Source organism: Schistocerca americana, chromosome 5 (assembly GCF_021461395.2).
Source record: "Schistocerca americana isolate TAMUIC-IGC-003095 chromosome 5, iqSchAmer2.1, whole genome shotgun sequence".
In the NCBI taxonomy this organism is placed as follows: Eukaryota; Metazoa; Arthropoda; class Insecta; order Orthoptera; family Acrididae; genus Schistocerca; species Schistocerca americana.
Window position 1 is genome coordinate 198,152,146 of NC_060123.1, and position 14,890 is coordinate 198,167,035.

At 44.0% G+C, this 14,890-nt stretch overlaps 1 long non-coding RNA gene and 1 other non-coding gene across 2 annotated transcripts in view; one reads left to right on the forward strand and one right to left on the reverse strand.

Moving 5' to 3' along the window:
- LOC124615699 overlaps positions 1–14,890 on the forward strand; it is a 1,055,233-nt gene that overhangs the window by 189,503 nt on the left and 850,840 nt on the right. The window lies entirely within an intron of this gene.
- Trnas-uga lies at positions 7,611–7,685 on the reverse strand. Its single transcript has one exon. It is a non-coding gene; the product is annotated as a tRNA-Ser (tRNA).

The window sequence follows — 14,890 nt, forward strand, 5'->3', positions numbered from 1 at the left end:
TGTTGTGTTGTGTGCGTGTGTGTGTGTGTGTGTGTGTGTGTGTGTAAAACAACAACGTACCTTTATTGCTATGTACATTAGTTTAAATGAAGTTCCTTTTGCTTCGAAGACTGTAAAATATTAAGGTACCTAGTCCGATGCCCACCTCCAACGGAAGCTATGCAAAGTCTTTGAACGGACATCCGAAATAAACTAACAATCGAGTAATGACGATTATCATAAGATCAGAATACAGTATTTTACACTGATGCCTCGAAACTTTATGCCCACTGCCCACCACGAGATTTTACCCCGTTAGGTACCGTAGCAGAGAATAATGCGGAATCATTTTAGCGACGATCTGGGCTGAAAACAGAGAAGTTCATCGATGCAAGCAATTCTGACTTAGAGTAGATTGTTATGGACCAGTGCCTAGGACGATGCATCTTGGAATAGGCAAATCTGGTCGGCTGTTCGTGAGCGTCTACTAAAATGGGGTGCAGGGAGGTGAATCTACGAACAGGCGACAAGGTGTTGTACGTTCATGCTTCATCACAGAATGTGGATGGCGGAGGTTTGCGCGCCTGAAAAGCAGGACAGGTGGCGATCGGTGACAGCTCTGACGTCAGAGTACAATGATAGGACAGGCATAATTGTTTCGGCGCACACCGTTCAACACCCGTTGTTTAAGATGGGATCCCTCAGCAAACGACCCCTACGAGTTGCCACTTTGACTGGACGACATGGTTAGTTACTATTGCAGTAGGTACGGGATCATCAAGATTGGACAGAAGCGTGTCGCATGCTCATATTAATTATATTTGATGTCGCACCTGGTCGTTGGTCCTGTCTGAGTAGTCCGTCACCCAGGCGAAGGGTTACTCGAAACATGCGCCACGCCACGCACGCTGGCCAGAGGGTGCTGGTAGTATGCTACGGGGGTCATTCACTTGAGCTGAAATGTGACCTTTGGTAGTACTCGAAAGCATCGTGACAACTGTGCACTATGTAGACATTATTGCGCATCACCAGCATTTGATGAGCTTGATAGTAAATTCGCGTTAATGTCTCGGCCACCAAATTCACCTAGTCTGTACCCTACAGTACCAATCTTGAATGCTAACGGGCACCAGGTCGGCGACCACAAATTACCGTTCCGTAACTTATGGGAATCATATGACGTGTGCGTAGACGTGTGGTACTACACATCTCTGGAAACCTACCAGGTACTTTTCGAAACCATGCCGTGGAGAGTCGCTGCCGTATTGCGTTGGTCCTGTTGTTTTTGCTAATCGGGGCGTTTGAGAAGTCCGGGAAAAAATAAAAACTACTTAAGTTTTTGGGGTAATCATTTTTTATTTTTCGACATAGTCTCCTTTTAGAATTATACACTTCGTCCAGCGCTGTTATAACTTGTTCATCCCTTCCGAATAATAGGAATTGTCCAAGTCTGCAAAATAGCTATTAGTTGCTGCAATCACCTCCTCGTTTGAATAAAATATTTGTCCTGTCTGCCATTTCTTAAAACTGGGGAACAAATAGTAGTCCGAGGGAGCCAAGTCTGGAGAATAGGGGGTATGTGAAACGAGTTGGAATCCTATTTCCATTAATTTTGCGACCATAACTGCTGAGGTGTGTGCTGGTGCATTGTCGTGATGGAAAATGACATTTTTGCTATCCAATCGCCGGTGTTTTTCTTGCAGCTCGGTTTTCAACGGTCCAATAACGATGAATAATATGCACCTGTAATAGTTTTACCCTTTTCCAGATAGTCGATGAGGTTTATCCCTTGCGAATCCCAAAAGACAGTCGCCATAAACTTTCCGGCCGAAGGACTAGTCTTCGCCTTTTTTGATGCAGATTCTCCCTTGGTAACCCATCGTTTAGATTGTTTTTTGGTCTCAGGAGTATAGTAATGTATCCATGTTTCATCCACAGTGAGGAAACGACGCTTAAAGTCCTGCGGTTTCTTCCTGAACAGCTGCAAACCACCCTTGCAACACTTCACACGATTCCGTTTTTGGTCAAGTGTGAGCAACCGCAGAACCCATCTTGCGGATGGCTTTATCATGTCCAAATGTTTATGCAAAATATTATGTACCCGTTCATTCGAGATGCCCAATCTTACGCACCTTATCACTTCTGTCATCCATCACCACATCATGGATTTTATCAATGATTTCTGAAGTCATAACCTTACAGGGCGTCCAGAAAGTTTAGCATCACTTGTGGCGAAATGACCATTCCGAAAATTTTGAAACCACTTATAAACTGTTCTAATCGAAGGTGCAGAGTCACCGTCATGTTTATCAACCTTCTCTTTAGTCTCCTGAGGCGTTTTGCCTTTCATAAAGTAATGTTTAATCACCACACGAAATTATTCTTCGTCCATTTTTTGACAGTCACTCGACTTCCTTGATTCACACGAATATCAAACACAAAGAAATTGACCAATATGGCTGAAACTTTGTGTGCGTTCTTTCCAAAGATGCTACTAACGAAACATGACCTCGATACGCGCCGGTGGTACCATCTCTCTGACTTTGCATTGACTTTTCAAACGCCCCTCGTATATCGCTCCCTTTCAGCTCGGTATTCAGGCTACTCTGCACAAGGAGAATGACTCTGCGAGAGTGACAAAATCTACCATCAGATCTGTGAAGACTTGTTAGTAAACGACAATATTTATGTCTCTAACTTTCGCCTTAGCTTGAAATCTGGCCGAGACATACTGAATGAAGTGTCGGTCTATGAGTGGAGGAAGAGCAGCCCATTCACCCTCAAGAACCAAAACTATAGGAGGTGGTCATATTGGACGCTGATATCTGGAGCGAAATCGACGTTATTAATGATCCCAAAGCTGTTTCATTGCTTTCAAGTCGGGCGTCTATACAGACCAGTCCATTTCAATGAATGTTGTTGTCCACAAACCACTGCCTCACTGGTATTACCGAGAGGGTTCATTTTCATGCCGATAGAGTCAGTGAGCGTTTGAAGTGTTCGTATACTGTACGCAGGACACAACGCTGTAAAAAATGTTATCCGTCAGCATTTAGCGTTTTCTTCAGAGTGAAAAGGGAACCACGCACACGATAATCAGAAACACAACCTCATTTCATAACACTACCTCCTCCGTACCTCACTGTTGGTCCTGCAAATAACAGCTAACGTTCTCCAGTCATTCGCCGTGTTCAAACCCCACCATCGCATTGCGAGAGGGTATATCTTGATTCATCACTCCAGTCGTCCACTGTCCAGTGCCGACCGTCTGGACGCCGCCACAAGGGTCACTTATTACTGACTGCAGAGTTGGGACTTGCTCGAGTATTGCTCTCCATTCTTTTTAACTCCCTACGCACAGGCCTTACGGTAGCTGTCCGTCAGTACGTGTCTGCCTGGTCTTGGTTTAATTGGGTTGTTCCTTCCGTTTCCATGCCACAATGTCATCACTAACAGTCTGCTTGTGTGGCTTTATAAGGGTAGTAATGTCACCGACGGGTATGTTACCGATGTAACATCCAATGACTATATTATGTTCCAAGTCACTGAGCTTCCCTAACCGACTGATTCAGCTGTTACTGCAGCTCTATTGGAAACACGATACTCCACTCCTCCTTTTATGCTTGCGGATTCGAGTCTGGTAACACTTAGTAGTCATTTCCACATTACATAGATCAGGTAGTGTACATTTTTGATCAGGTAGTGTACATTCTAAAAGTATTGGGATATGAAAATTTCTGACTTGATTTGATCGTTGGAAAAGAAACATGTAACAAGACATGTTTGGGAGTATCGAATCGGTGTTTCAAGCCTCTCTTCACTCACGAGGAGAACGCGGCTAGAACCATAACCCAACTTCCCAGAAATTTTGCTCAAGGGCAGAGGGGTCAAAATAAGCCACACACATCTCAGCTTACCCGTAGATAGTCGACAGTTTCTGAAAAAACGACGATCAAAGTTTTCGAGGTACTTTGCAGGTATTTTACATGCCCTTTACTGCGTTATATCCTCAGCTGAGTGGTAGCACAGTAGTTCGTTAAGTACTACAAGAATGTTTTCTAGTGTTCATCGATATAACGTGGTCCTTATTCGCGTACGAATAGTATGTCAGATGAATGAAGCGAAATTTCGGTAAAATTTCTGTAGTGTACCTTGATTCACAGTCAATTACGAGCTCCAGTTTTCGGAATAGTGATCCGCCATGCTTGGTTTGTCGCGATTTATTGCCAATGAGAGAAATCTTTACCAGTGTTAACGACGTTTCTTTGACGAGTGAGATTTGTACGAAGAAAAGTCGCTGTGTCAAACCTTCCTCTGCGCGATGCTCGTGGTGTTATGAATATCTGTGCTTCGAGTTTTTCTGCGATCGGTATCATCCAAGTGAATGCAACAATTCATAGTGAGAAATAAACATATGAATAAAGTATAATAATTAATATAAGACTTGATAAGAGAATGCATTATCAGAATATGAATATTTAAAGAGATTGGAACCCCTCGACGTACTAAACACAATATACACTACTGGCCATTAAAATTGATACACCAAGAAGAAATGCAGATGATAAACGGATATTCATTGCAGAAATATATTATTCTAGAACTGACATTTGATTACATTTTCACGCAATTTGGGTGCGTTTCCAGTTGGTGAGATATCTGGAGAATGTGCTGGCTAGGGCGGGAGTCGAACATTTTCTGTACCCAGAAAGGCCCTTACACAACCTGCAACATGGGGTAATGCATTATCCTGCTGGTATGTTGGGTTTTGCAGGGATGAAATGAAGGGTAGAGCCACGGGCCGTAACACATCTGAAATGTAACGTCCTCTGTTCAAAGTGCCGTCAATGAGAACAAGAGCTGACCGAGACGTGTAACCAATGGCACCCCATACCATCACGCCGGGTGATACGCCAGTATGGCGATGACGAATGCACGCTTACAATGTGCGTTCATCGCGATGTCGCCAAACACGGATGCGACCATCATGATGCTGTGAACAGAACCTGGACTCACCCGAAAAAATGACGTTTTGCCATTAGTGCACCCAGGTTCGTTGTTGAGTACAAAATCGCAGGCGCTCCTGTCTGTGATGCAGCGTCAAAGGTAACCGCAGCCATGATCTCCGAGCCGATAATCCATACTGCTACAAACCTGGTCGAACTGTTTGTGCAGATGGTTGTTGTCTTGCAAACGTCCCCATTTGTTGACTCAGGCATAAAGACGTGGCTGCACGATCCGTTACAGCCATGCGGATAAGATGCCTGTCATCTAGACTGCTAGTGATACGAGGCCATTGGGATCCAGCGTGGCGTTCCGTATTACCCTCCTGAACCCACCGATTCCATATTCTGCTAACAATAATTGATCTCGACCAACGTGAGCAGCAATGTCGCATATATGATAAACCGCAATCGCGATAGGCTACAATCCGACATTTATCAAAGTCGGAAACGTACGCATTTCTCCTTACACGAGGCATCACAACAACGTTTCACCAGGCAACGGTGGTCAACTGTTGTTTGTGTATGAGAAATCGCTTGGAAACTTTCCTCATGTCAGCACGTTGTAGGTGTCGCCATCGGCGCTAACCTTGTGTGAATGCTCTCAAAAGCTAATCATTTGCATATCACAACATCTTCTTCCTGTCGGTTACATTTCGCGTCTGTAGCATGTCATCTTCGTGGTGTAGCAATTTTAATGGTCAGTAGTGTATAATAAATCTGCGACACTTATTATGGAATCCACATTAGTTTTACAAGTAACGTAAAACGCTTTTGTCCCCAAATTTGCTAAGAAACATTTTATGGACATGTGAAGATAAATGGAAACAGTAATAATACTAAAAAATTAAACATTAATCGGATTTCAAATACAGGGAGAAACGGTAAGAAGCCGCGACTCTGACGATTGACTCATTACATCTGTGCATATCGCGTGATAAAAGCACATAAAGTACATCGGAAACCTCGACGGTCTTCTTGTAGAAACGATCGAGTATTGCGGATAAGCTGTGACACGTGTCCACTTCTTTTTACTCATTCTCCACTGAGCGAAGTTCTTGGGAAATCGGGTGATGGTGTTTGCCGTGTTTTCCTCGTCGGTAACTCTTTACCGATGGCGAACGAGTCTGCTAGCATCGGTGTTCGAGAAGACTACCTGAGAGCGCGCGAGCGGCCTCCGCCGGCGTTTGACACGGCGGATACCTGCGACGTCAGAGCGGCGGCGCACGTAGGCCCCGCTGCCGTGCGACGTACGCGGGCCGGGCGCGTCGCCCGCGAGCTGGGGGTATGCCGGCGCATGCCACGAGCCACTCGCGCCGCGCGCACCTGATTGCGTTAGCGGTAAGTGGCGCCCCGGCTGCGGCGCGCCGGGCTAATGCACCTCGGAGGCCGGCAGCCGCCCCCGCCGCCCCCACCACGGCGCCGCAGATCGCTGCCGCTGGCATGCTCTCTGGAGGCAGCCACTCTTCGCTGCCCCCCTGCGCTCCCACCGCCACCCCCGACCTCGCCTCTGTGGGCTAGACTGCCGGAGCTCCGTAGTGAATTTCTCTCTTCACTTCTCACTATTCACTTTTGGTACTAAAACAGGGTGTCCATAAATTGTTCTTACAAGTTAAAACTTCAATAACCTTAAAACTCTACCAGATATTAACAAATGGTTTTAAACGTGTGATACGATAACTAAAAAAAAAATGGCTCTGAGCACTATGGGACTTAGCTTCTAAGGTCATCAGTCCCCTAGAACTTAGAACAACTTAAACCTAACTAACCTAGAGACACCACACACATCCATGCCCAAGGCAGGATTCGAACCTGCGAGCGAAGCAGTCGCGCGGTTCCAGACTGTAACGCCTAGAACCGCTCGGCCACTGCGGGTGGCAATAAGATAACTCATAACGTTTTGTTTCCTCGTTCACGCACTTCACTGTGTGCGCCCTTAGTGGTACGGATAATCCACAAGCGGTTTAAGATCTCCATGGTGACATGTTCATATGCATTTAAAATGCGTGCCTTCAAGTTCTGTAGGTCTCTGACCTTCGTTCGGTATGCCAGATCCTTTACAAAACCCTGCAGGATGGAGTCTAGTGCTGTGAAGTCGAGGGGATCGTGGTGGCCATTGAACTGGACCATTTCTTCCAATCCACATATCCGGAACTTTTCCAGTAGCAATCGACGCACATTTAGGGGCCAGTGGGGTGACGTCCCATCCTGCTGGAATGCGATATCGGGTTGCCATCCTGCTGAAATATGACATCAGGTTGCAGGTGTTCCACATGGGGCACAGGTAAATATCACTTTCGACGGCATTAGGCGAAAAATAATGCACCGATGATGCAATTGTGCCTCCATCCGCACCAGACATTGTCCTTCAGACTCTCTCTATCCATTTCTACATCTGCACCTACATGGATAATCCGCAATCCACGTTACGGCGCGTGGCGTTGTGTACGCCGCACCACTACTATTCAATGCCTTTCTTGCTTCACGTGTAGCATTATGATCATCTGATCCCTATATAGGAATGTTCTGACGTTTCAGTTTCTCAGACACATGAAACATTCCAGAATGAGATTTTCACTCTGCAGCGGAGTGTGCGCGGATATGAAACTTTCTGGCAGATAAAAACTGTGTGTCGGACCGAGACTCGAACTCGGGACCTTTGCCTTTCACGGGCAAGTGCTCTACCAACTGAGCTACCCAAGCACGACTCACGACCCGTCCTCACAGCTTTAATTCCAACAGTACCACGTCTCCTTCCTTTCAAACTTTACAGAAGCTCTCCTGCGAACCTTTCTTTCAGGGTGCTAGTTTTGCAAGGTCCCGAGTTCGAGTCTCGGTCCGGCACACGGTTTTAATCTGCCTGAAAGTTTCACATGAAACATTGGCGCATCGAAAAATCAAATCTTTTCCAAAAAGTCATTCTTTGCGTCGGCCTTGCCTAGCATGTCCACTGCAAACTGTTCGCGCTGAGGTTTGTCAGTAGGCTTCAATGCTTGAAGCAACTGCACCTTGAAGTAATATAGCTATAACCTCTTAAGCACGGCATTCAGCACTGTTGATCGTCGCATTTACAACTCTCTGGCCGCCGTTCCCACCGATGTTGTCGGACTCCTTGCAAACGCCGGCCGTATCTTGTCCACGTTGGAGTCTGAAACATACGGACGACCCGCGCCCTTTTCATAGAGACCACTAACTGTTTCCATAAATGACGTATGCCAGGCCCGAATAGTATGGCGGGACGGTGGATGCTTGCCATACCGTGTTGTATTTCGTTGTATTTGCGTATGGGACATTGAGCTTTCTCCAGTTGCGTCCACGTCTCATCTTGTTTTCAAGTTCGATTTTGCGTTAATTGCGTCCCCTGGAATGTAAAAATAAGTGTTACCTTATCACATCTGTGAATACCTAGTACAGTTTTAAAGTGTTCAGTGGTAAAGATACTTTGTGGACACCTCGTTTTGCTTTGCACAATAATTTGTGAAGTGATTCTTCTTCTGGCGTGTAGCCCAGCTTATCCCGGCTTACAATGGACTACGTAAAACAATGACTCGGAGGGATTTTTCTTTCAACTGAGGCCCTTCTTCCCGTTTACCAGTATCTTTTCATATTTTCTCACTTTGCTGTTGTTTTTGTTCCTTGGTTAAGGTTCTTCTACCTCTCCTCTTTTCCTTTAATATCTTTTATATATATATTTTTCAAATTTTACTCTCAATTGTTCTCTGTGTTGAATGTCCTCAGTTCTATTTATTCAGACTGAAACAATGAATGAAAAATTTTCACAAGACCGGGAATCGAACTCGGGTCTCCTGCTCACTAGCCATTGCGCCATTCCGGCACAGTGCCTTTGCACAACTGCACAGAGTACATCAGCACGTCTCCCTCCTAAATACTAATTCTCACTCACTCCTCAGCCCGATTGGTATTCCTCCTACACTCGAAAAGCACTGCAGAGGCTCTCCAACTGAATTGGAATGGACCTCACTATCGAACGAAACGGGAGATCCTGCTTCAGACCCAGACATAGCTGCTTTTTGATCAGATGAACCTATGGTTCCAGAGTCTTTATGGGGAACACCAAGTGGGCTGAGGGGTGAATGGGAATCTGAATTCAAGAGGGAGGCAAGCAAGGGGAGTCTGTGCAGTTTTGTAAAGCCACTGTGCCATGGTGGCAAAGTGGCCGGCACATTTGCCTAGTGAGCAGAAGACCTGGGTTCGAATTCCGCCCTTAGAACAAATTTTCATTCGTCACTTCGGTTTGAGACTTTTAAAATGTCTCTGGAATCTTATCGTTTCATTTCATCTTCTTCATTTATCTTCATCTCTCTTTCGCCTTTTTCAGTGACTTTCGTCCATTAATTTTTGTTATTTTGTTAATGAAATATATAAATACTGTCATATGTATGTGAAATCTTATGGGACTTAACTGCTAGTGTCATTAGTCCCTAAGCTTACACACTACTTAACCTAAATTATCCTAAAGACAGACACACACACACCCATGGCCGAGGGAGGACTCGAACCTCCGTCGGGATCAGCCGCATAGTCCATGACTGGAGCGCCTAAGACCGCTCGGCTAATACCGCGTGGCGAGTAAATACTCTTTCAGTAAATTTTTGCCCTCTATTCTTTCCACATGCGCAAAGAAACTTACCTTCCTTCTCTGAATTGTGGCTGAAACTTAGACAATTTTTAATAGAGTTGTTTGTTGCTTCTTACTTTGTTGTTGACGTTTCCGTTTTTGGTAGTCGCAGAACTTTTTGGATTCGTCTTTCTTTCGTCCCCATTTTTTGCGGTTTCTCCTACTTCAGATGTGCCAACGATACTGTATGTTTCGTAATGTGTAATGCTCCTTATGAAAGGTTCACGGAGCAGTGAAGCTGAAACTTGTCTGTGCCGCTAGGCTTGCCTTACTGCATTTGAATTTCCGCTTCATTTTTTATTGCAAGCAACCTTCTCTGTACCTGTCGACGACGTGATAGAGCGCTGCATTCCTTTAAATGGGTAACCTAGCACTTCAGGCAAGTATATCGGCTGTGTTCTTTCAAACGATCCATTGCTGGAAGTGACTTAAAGAATTCAAGAAAAATCGCCGGAAGACGTAATGTAAAGAGGGAGTCGGAAGAGCTATGTCAGAGAGAAATTTGCAGGTGGGGATGTGGAGAGGTAAGATGTTTTGAAAGACAGGATGCGAGGAACAACTATAATGTTAATCGCAATAATAATAAAATAAGTACGTAAGAATCTAAATATGGTTAATCTAACATCGATTAGAGCCACTCGATGATACTTCTGTTTATCCTTGAGCCACGTCCCTCAGTGATAGCTCAAGGTGGGGAACGAAATCGCACTCCATTTGTCGAAAGAAATCTCCCGACATTCGTGATCATCGTTTCATAAAACCACGTAAATGTTAAATATGGATGGGACGCTGCGTATTTGTACCCCACGTGTCCAGAATGGGAGCACAGTGTCTCGCTTCACTCGATAGGGGCTGCCTATCCACTTGCAAGGTCAAAATTAAAATATTGCGGTTAACACGTCATGTACTAGTTTCTGTTTGTACCTGTCAGCTGTCGTTAACAGATAGCAGTCTCCACGCTATTAATTCAGCTATCGTCTATCCGTAGGTAAACAGCATCTGGTGGCTGTAACACGAATGGAATAACTTTTATGCCGGAAGTGTTTTCGGTCAAATCCTCACTCCCCCCCCCCCCCCCCCCCCGTTTTATTTCTTCTTTTTTTATTTTTTATTTTCTTTCCTTGGCAGTTCCCAGTATAGTATGTTTTATAGTTATTATCGTCTGGCACCGCGCACCATGGAGAACATCTGGCGGCACGGTTCTTAAATTGGGTTTCTTATCCGTAGCGTTGTGACAGCAGCAAACAGAGCTTCTTTGAAACTCTGGGTTTGATGATCGAAATTAGAACCGGTCGTCAACAGCCACGGTTACCCGAAGAACTCGAGCGGCACACAGGATAACACGTAATCATTTTTATGTAGCCTATCTCACCGAATCGACTGCAGTTTATTCTCTCAGGCAGTGGAAGACGGTTCGGGCGTGTCTGTCTCGCTTCATTGTATATGGTATCAGTGAGGCGGAACCGCTCTCAAAGCTAGGCATAGCCCGTAACGGCGTTTTTCTAGCTCGTAATTCTGCCTTATAATTACGTTGTATTGAGCGTGCGCTCATGGGAACGAGATCAACAAAGGCGCCCTTTCACGGTGTTGCCATGTGGCCTGGAAATGTACCGCGTCTCGGCGACAAACATGCGAGTAATTAAAAGCCTGCTTGGTCATCAAAATAAAAAAAGAATGCCATAGTTAATGAGGAAATGTCAAAGTTACCTTTGAATGATAGGTAAATAGCGCTTTCATTGAGCAGCGTTGGAACTAAGTGCGTACTCCCTTCGAAACAAAGAGCAGAGATTATTGGTATTTATAGCCCCATCGACGGTTATGTCATAAGTAAATACCGGATTTATAAGCACAATAAAATAGTAAAACAAGTTTGAAAAAATAATGAAAATAAGCAACAAAATAAGTAAAATGAATACAAGCAAATATGACACTTTCACAGGAGGCCGTTAGAGTACACAACGGCAGTCATCCTGAGATTTTACTGTGTAAAACACCTGCGTCTGCCAGTGAAGAATCATTTTTACAGTGAAAACGTTCTTTAGACGTCGCATGACGTCATAGTTGCGTATGAAAAGCACCACAGTTCTTTTTAGGTGAATTCCTGTTCTGTATTTGTTTCTTCACCCCAAAGTTTCTAAAAATATTGACGCTGTGTTTTGTAACCACATTGCCCACAGAGTTAAAGCTGTATGAGGAGTTTCAGCCAAATTCGAATGAAATTAAATTAATTTTTTAACCCTGATTGGTGACTTGACAAACACTTTCTTCACACTAGGAAAAAGAATGTCCACGTCGTTAAGCTAACCTCTGAAGTTTCAGCGACACGATGTTAACAAAGGGAAAGGCAAGTCAGGTGAACTAATTTACGTTAGATAATTTTTAATCCAGTTCACGCTTTAACGTTATATGGAAAAGCATCGCAGAGATACAAAAAACCACTGTCATAGCGTAAAAAGGACAAAAGGCCAAATGAAAGCTGAAGAATCACTGAAAATTTGGCAACAGTGGAATGATTTACTCGATCGAGTATTTGTCCGTTAAGAAGAAACGATCTGCTCCCTGCTTTCATAGCACCAACTGCAGCGCTACACGCGCATGTATTCCGAATATTGCAATTTAGTTCTTCAAAATACTGTGGCATGTAGTTTCTGCGCAGTGCATATTCGTTCGATAGCCTTTTTCGTGAGTTTCTCTAAAAATTCGTGAGGTTGCCCTTTCTTAAGTTTCCCCAATGGATTGGTGGTACCCCACTAATGCTAAGTACAAGTCTGCGAATTATGTATCACTACAGCTTGATTGTTCACGAGCATTGCTTTTAATTAGTTGCTGCTTAAACTTCGATTTATTCTTCAACCTCTCCTTATGCCGCGTATTATTATTGTGCCGCACAATGTCATATTTTATCTTCACAGTAACTCTCTTTTCACACATAAAACAAGATAAGACACTGCCGTCTTCATTGAAAATATTTCTTCCAAACTTGTTTATGCATTTGGTAAGAATGCTGATTGAGAGGTTTCTGTGGGTGGCATTGCCTAGTTACAACAGCGAGCAATTACGCACACTTGAACTAACGAGCGTTGCACAACACACTGCAGCTTGGAACTCCAGGATTCACCGTCCATGCCGATGATATCATGCCGATGTGATGAAGTTATGACTCATTTGTTCAATCGCAGCAAGTTTTTCTCGTTGCAGTATTATCTCACAGTATCCTGGCTACATGTTAGCTTTGCTTTGAACGCATTCTGCCGAAGTTAATTTTTAAAAGCCGATAAAAAATAGAATTAATTATTGCAAATGACGGTTAAGAGTGAAATACGCACTTTTAAAGTGAGTTTTTTGGTAAACTACGATGTTTTAATTGAAAATTGTAAATAAATAATAATCAAAAACTTTTTTGAAAAATAAGTATAAATAAGCACAAAAAACATAGTTAATGCTGCTTATCTATGTGTATCTTACTAAGTACAACATTTCTGCGTACCCATAACAATATGGAAGAAAACGTGCCTTTTGCCTACAAACTCGGGATATAGTCATCAGAGACGGAGTACTAGATCGTCTTGGATGCTGATAGAGAAGGAAATTGGCAGTATCCATTTCAAAGGAACTATCCCTGGATCTCTCTTCTAGGGACCGCCAGGGAAATTGTAAATCTCTTTGACTGGATGCGGTTTTGCGACCGATGCTTCTCAGTGGAAGCCTAGTGTCCCCTCCCTAAGATTACATATTCATGATTCTGTTGTTTTAGTAATTTCGGAGTCCTTTTCACAGATATAGTGTAATTTTCGCAATATAGCACAGGATGACACGGCTGCAGGTCAGCATCGCAAGGTTTTCCTGAACGAAGGGTCGGCGACAATGCGCCACAGTGAGACCAAATTTTCTGGAATTTGTAGTTAAGCCCTTCACATTTATTTACAAGCGTTGTCCGGCACCCTTACAACTCAGCCGTAAGTCGACGATATTCTGTGCCCCGTTCTCTTGCCCTACATGTAAGCCATCCCGGGCTTACATTTTAGCAAGATAATACGCTCCCGCACTCGGTTCGAGTTTCTGCTGCACGTCTTCGTGCTAGCCAAACCCTGCTTCGGCCAGCAAAGTCGCTGGATCTCTCCCCAACTGAGTACGTTTGGAGCATCATGGGCCGCGCGGGATTAGCCGAGCGGTCTTAGACGCTGCAGTCATAGACTGTGCGGTTGGTCCCGGCGGAGTTTCGAGTCCTCCCTCGGGCATGGATGTATGTGATTGTCCTTTGGATAATTTAGGTTAAGTAGTGTGTAAGCTTAGGGACTGATGAACTTAGCAGTTAAATCCCATAATATTTCACACACATTTGAACATTTTTGAGCATCATGGTCGGGGCCCACCAACCAGTTCCTGATTTTTACCGATCTAACACGGCACTTGGACAGAATTTGGCGCGATACCACTCAGGGCATCCAACAACACTAGCAATCAATGCCAAACCGAATAACTGCTTGCGTAAGGACCAACGAGTTATTAACTTGTTCTTTCTCTTGAATAAATCATCCAACCTTTCTGAAACTGCAATAATTTGTTTGTCTGTGTATGTAACCCACCTCCACCGATTCCTCTCACATAATTTCTTCGTGGTGCGATATTATTTTTTTTTTCTTTTTCATCTTAGAGTGAATAATTTTATTCAAAAGCGGAACTGTACAAATTCACGTACTGGTTGGACAACACCAACCGTCACGTTCTTAATGTATCCGCACGCCTTGACGCCAAACGAAAAAGGAAAAAAGTACAGCTCATTGTCTTGTTACGGTATTGATGCATTATAGTTATAAATTTCTTTACATACTCGAACGATATGGACCCAAACGCATTATAACTTTCCAACTGCGTACGATCTGATGGAGAAAAAAATTTAAAAATTAAGTTCGTCATGTACGAAGGTAAGTCAAATGAAAACCTTAAATATTTTTTTAAAATATTATTTATTATGCAGAAGTGGTACAAAGCCGTATCACTTTTCAACATAATGTCCTCCAAGCTCAATGCAAGTCCTCCAGCGCTTACAAAGTGCATCAATTCCTTTAGAAAAAATTTCTTTTGGTAGTCCGCGTAAACACTGATGCACTGCGTGGCGTGCCTCTTCATCAGAACGGAACTTAGAACGGAACTTCTTTCCTCCCATTGCGTCTTTGAGTGGCCCAAACATATGGAAATCACTTGGGGGCAAGGTCTGGTGCGTATGGTGGATGAGGAAGACACTCAAAATGCAGGTCTCTGGTTGTTG